We start from the raw sequence: 6,347 nt of genomic DNA on the forward strand, positions 1-6,347 counted from the left end.
GGGCCAAAATCCCTGCTGCAGTGTGTGCAAACCTGGTCAAGACCTACAGGAAACGTATGATCTCTGTAATTGCAAACAAAGGTTTCTGTACCAAATATTAAGTTTTGCTTTTCTGATGTATCAAATACTTATGTCATGCAATAAAATGCAAATTAATTACTTAAAAAACATACAATGTGATTTTCTGGATTTTTTAGATTCCGTCTCTCACAGTTGAAGTGTACCTTTGATAAAAATTACAGACCTCTACATGCTTTGTAAGTAGGAAAACCTGCAAAATCGGCAGTGTATCAAATACTTGTTCTCCCCACTGTATAAATATAGAGTTGAAAGCATTGGAAATGCTTTTGGCGGTTAATCTGCTTCTGTTTTGTGGGTGGCACTGTGTGCTGTTTTCGATGGATGGGTCCTGGCCTCTCGGGGCCTTAGGGATCCGAAGGGACGTGGGTGGGATGCTGATCACTGGGATGACGGCTCAACTTGGGATGGGGAGGGGCTTTAGCGGGGGAATTAGTGGAGAACAATTGAAGGGTTACTCCGTAGCAATGCAAATATCACGGTACAGCTATATGGACACTCAATCATTACGGTATTTTTTATTGGTAAATGTACAAACATATATAATGATAAATAGACTTGAAACTTGTATCTCATTATGGTGTATGGTGAAATAAGTATAGCCAGTTATAATTGTAATGGCTTAGCTGATAATAACAAAAGAAGAACAATATTTACATGGCTCAAAGAGAAGGAATATAATATCTATTGTATACAGGAAACTCATTCAACAATTCGAGATGAAGTAGCGTGGGAAAAAGAATGGGGGGGGGAAATATATTTCTCCCATGGGCAAAGAAATTCAAAAGGGGTGATGATATTAATTAATAGTAATTTCGATCCGAATGTGCAAATTGTCCAAATAGATAAGCAAGGTAGATGGATTATTTTAAATATGTTATTGGACCATAAACAGATATGGCTCATTAACCTTTACGGACCAAATAATGATAATCCACAATTCTTTGACAATATATATAATAAATTATCAACCCTGCAAGCAATTCAAGACAACATTATTATGGTGGGGGATTATAATACTGTTTTAAATAGCTCAATGGACCCTAAAGGAAATCACACCACAAACAATCACCCACATGCTCTTAAGGAAATTGTGAATGTCATGGATACATTAGAACTAGTAGATATATGGAGGCTTAAATATACTGATCTAGTGAGATATACATGGCGGAGACTGAATAAAGCTAGTCGTCTTGACATCTTTCTTATCTCATTCTCGTTGGCACCAAAAGTAAAAAAAAGTGTTGATAGGGGACAGAATGTGGTCGGACCATCGTATAATAGGCATATACATTACTCTTACTGAATTTCCACGTGGGCGAGGATATTGGAAATTTAATCAAAGCCTATTGGATGATAATTTATTTATATTTAGAACAAAGGAATTTATAACTGACTTTTTCCAAAATAACATAGGTACAGCAAATCCCCTTATTGTATGGGACACCTTTAAATGTGCCTTTAGAGGCCATGCAATTCAGTACTCATCTCGAAATCAAAAGCAATTTAGGTCAAAAGAGTTTATAGTAAGAAAGGAAATAGAAAGTCTAACTGAACAGATAGATGGCAATACAAACTGTAACATAGAGGCTCAGAATAAATTAGAGGAAAAACAAAAAGAAATGGAGAAACGTATTCAAGAAAGATCAAGTGTAATATATTATAAAAATAAAGCAAACTGGATGGAATATGGGGAAAAATGCACAAAATTATTTTTGAATCTTCAACATAGGAATGCTACCAAAAAGAACTTAATGAAACTGGTTACAATTGACGGAGTCACCCATAATTCACCAAATGATATTTTGAAGGAATAAACTAAGTACTTTAAGCATATGTTTTCTTTTCAGTCGCCTCCATCTCCTCTAACTGAAGCTAATTGTAGAGATTTTTTTTCTATTGATAATGTCAAATTAACAGCCACACAGAAAGACTCATGTGAAGGTGAAATTACAGAGGAGGAACTTATGGATGCAATTAAAGACTTTATGTCCGGGAAAACTCCAGGGTTGGATGGCATACCAGTCGAGGTATACAAAACCTTTTTTGATATACTAAGAGGACCGTTATTAGCATGTTTTAACCACTCCTATGTAAATGGTAGATTATCTGACACTCAAGAAGAAGATCTCATTATTACTGAAACAGGATACAAGTGGAAAATATAAAGATCCAGGCCATTTACAAAATTGGAGGCCCCTTACACTTCAGTGTTGTGATGCAAAAATTCTAGCAAAATGTATAGCGCATAGAATTAAAAAGGTATTGTCGGATATTAGCGTCTGGATAAGAGCGTCTGCTAAATGACTAAAATGTAAATGTAATATTATTCATTATAATTAGAGAGGTTTTTTACATGGAAGATACATTGGAGATAATATAAGGCAAGTATTGGAAACAATAGAACACTATGGAAAATATGGGAAACCAGGCCTGCTATTCATAGCAGACTTCGAAAAGGCATTTGATAAAGTTCGACTGGGGTTTATATATAAATGCCTGGAGCATTTCAATTTTGGAGAATCTCTTATAAAATGGGTCAAAATCATGTATAGTAACCCTAGGTGTAAAATAGTAAATAATGGCTATTTCTCAGAAAGTTTTAAACAGTCAAGAGGAGTGAAACAAGGTTGTCCACTATCGGCATATCTATTTATTGTGGCCATCGAGATGTTAGCTATTAAAATCAGATCCAATAATAATATCAGAGGATTAGAAATCCAGGGCTTAAAAACAAAGGTGTCATTGTACGCTGATGATTCATGTTTTCTTTTAAATCCACAACTAGAATCCCTCCACAGCCTCATAGAGGATCTAGATACATTTTCTAACCTCTCTGGATTACAACCAAATTATGACAAATGTACTATATTACTTATTGGATCACTAAAAAATACAATTTTTACATTACCATGTAGTTTACCAATAAAATGGTCTGATGGTGATGTGGATATACTCGGAACACATATCCCAAAGGAAATAAATGATCTCACTTCAATAAATTTTAATAGAAAGTTAGCAAAAATAGATAAGATCTTTCTACCATGGAAAGGAAAATACCTGTCAATTTGTGGAAAAATCACCCTGATTAACTCTTTAGTATTATCCCAGTTTACCTATTTGCTTATGGTCTTGCCTACGCCTAGCGAACAGTTTTTTAAATTATATGAGAAAAAAATATTCAATTTTATTTGGAACGGCAAGCCAGACAAAATTAAAAGGGCATATTTATATAATGAATATGAATTCGGAGGACAGAAATTATTAAATATTAAAGCATTAGACCTATCACTAAAAGCTTCAGTCATACAAAAGTTATACTTAAATCCGAACTGGTTCTCAAGCAAATTAGTAAGATAGTCTCACCCAATGTTCAAGAAAAAGGCATTTTTTCCTTTATTCAGATTACAACTCATTTGCAGTTATTTGAAAAGGAAATAATCTCCAAAATATCACTATTTCTAAAACAAGCCATAGAAAGTTGGTTGCAATTTCAATTTAATCCTCCAGAAACGACAGAACAAATAATGCAACAAATATTGTGGTTAAATTCAAATATACTAATTGACAAAAAAAACTTTATTTTTTGACAGAATGTTAAAAAAGGTATATTCTTCGTAAATGATATCATCGGTAGGACTGGTGGAGTCATGCAGCTAACAAAAACATATGGAAATGTCTGCTCTACCCAAAATTACAACCAAATAATTGCAGCCTTACCGCAAAAGTGGAAGAGGAAAGTGGAAGGGGGAGAAAGTAAGGAGCTTGTCTGTCGGCCTTGCATTAAATAATATAATTGGTTAAGGAAAACTGTGATAAATAAAAAAGTATATCAGTTTCACTTAAGGACCAAAGGATTGACAGCCGTCCCATATAGATTGCAAAATAGTTGGGAGGAGATTTTTGACGTACCGATCCCATGGCATAGTGTTTATGAACTGACACGCAAAACGACACCGGATTCAAAAATTTGAATCTTTCAATTTAAATTATTATATAAAATTATTGCTACCAATAGAATGTTATTTATATGGGGGATACAATCTTCCCAGCTCTGCAGATTTTGCTGTGAAGAGACAGAATCATTAGATCATTTGTTTTGGTTCTGTCCAAAGTAATAAAAGGGAGTATATATATAAAATACATGGGGGATTGGAAGTGATGCAGACAATTACATTGATAGAAGATACAATCTATCTGCAATATTAAGCTGATCCATCACCCCCAAAAAATTACAAAAAATTAAACATAATGGGAAACAGGTGTAAACAATAAAGACCAAACAAGACAAACACCGATCGGTAGTAGGTAGTACTCTGGGGATGACGAACGCCGAAGCCTGCCCGAGCAAGGAGGAGAAGCAGCCTTGGCTGAATCCGTGACAGAACCCCCCTTGACGCGCGACTCCAGCCGTGCACCGACCCCGGCCTCGGGGACGGCCAGTAGGACGCGGAGCAGGGCGAGTCGGATGACTCCGGTGGAAATCCCTCAACATGGAGGACCGTACCCCTCCCACTCCACGAGATACTGCAGGCCCCCCATCCGACGCCTCGAATCCAAGATGGACCGGACTGAGTACACCGGAGCCCCCTCGATGTCCAGTGGGGGCGGAGGAGACTCTCGTACCTCACTCTCCTGGAGTGGACCAGCTACTACCGGCCTGAGGAGAGACACATGGAACGAGGGGTTAATGCGGTAATTAATGGGCAGTTGTAACCTATAACATACCTCGTTCAATCTCCTCAGGACTTTAAATGGCCCCACAAACCGCCGACCCAGCTTCCGGCAGGGCAGGCGGAGGGGCAGGTTTCAGGTCAAGAGCCAGACCCGATCTCCCGGTGCATACACCGGAGCCTCACTGCGGTGGCGGTCGGCGCTCGCCTTTTGCCGCCTTATAGCCCGTTGCAGATGGACATGTGCAGCGTTCCAGGTTTCTTCTGAGCACCGAAACCACTCGTCCACTGAAGGGGCTTCGTACTGGCTTTGATGCCAAGGTGCCAGGACCGGCTGATACCCTAGCACACACTGAAAAGGCGTAAGGTTAGTGGAGGAGTGGCGGAGTGAGTTTTGGACTATCTCTGCCCAGGGGATATATTCCGACCACTCCCCCTGCCGGTCCTGGCAATAGGACCTCAGAAACCTACCCACATCCTGGTTCACTCTCTCCACCTGCCCATTACTCTCGGGGTGAAAACCTGGGGTAAGGCTAATCGAGACCCCCAGACGTTCCATAAATGCCCTCCAGACTCTAGAGGTGAACTGGGGACCCCGATCAGACACTATATCCTCAGGTACCCCGTAGTGCCGGAAGACGTGTGTATACAGGGCGTCAGCAGTTTGTAGGGCTGTAGGGAGACCTGGCATAGGAATGAGACGGCAGGCCTTCGAAAACCGATCCACAACGACCAAGATCGTCGTGTTCCCCTGGGAAGGGGGAAGGTCCGTGACAAAATCCACCGATAGGTGAGACCACGGCCGCTGTGGAACGGGTAGGGGTTGTAACTTCCCTCTGGGCAGGTGTCTAGGCGCCTTACACTGGGCGCACACTGAGCAGGAGGAACCATAAACCCTCACGTCCTTAGCTAAAGTGGGCCACCAGTACTTCCCACTAAGGCAGTGCACTGTCCGACCAATACCAGGATGACCAGAGGTGGGTGACATGTGAGCCCAAAATATAAATCGATCACGAACCTCGAGCGGCACGTACTTCCGACCCTCTGGACACTGTGGGGGAGTAGGATCGGTATGTAACGCCCGCTCGATGTCCGCATCAACCTCCCACACCACCGATGCCACCAGACAAGACTCCGGAAGTATGGGAGTGGGCTCAATGGACCTCTCCTCTGTGTCATATAGTCGGGACAGGGCGTCTGCCTTAGCGTTCTGTGACCCTGGTCTATAGGTGAGCTTAAATACAAATCGGGTAAAAAACATAGCCCACCTTGCCTGGCGAGGGTTCAGCCTCCTCGCTGCCCGGATGTACTCCAGGTTACGATGGTCAGTCAGAAGGAGAAAAGGGTGTTTAGCCCCCTCAAGCCAATGCCTCCACAAATTCAGGGCTTGAACCACAGCTAACAGCTCCCTGTCCCCCACGTCATAATTGCGCTCCGCCGGACTGAGCTTCTTATAATAGAAAGCACAGGGGCAGAGTTTTGGTGGCGTACCCGAGCGCTGAGACAGTACAGCACCGATCCCAGCCTCGGACACATCCACTTCCACTTGGAACGCCAAAGAGGGATCCGGATGTGCCAGCACTGGAGCCGAGGTAA

This window comes from Coregonus clupeaformis, chromosome 28 (assembly GCF_020615455.1).
Source record: "Coregonus clupeaformis isolate EN_2021a chromosome 28, ASM2061545v1, whole genome shotgun sequence".
Taxonomy (NCBI): domain Eukaryota; kingdom Metazoa; phylum Chordata; class Actinopteri; order Salmoniformes; family Salmonidae; genus Coregonus; species Coregonus clupeaformis.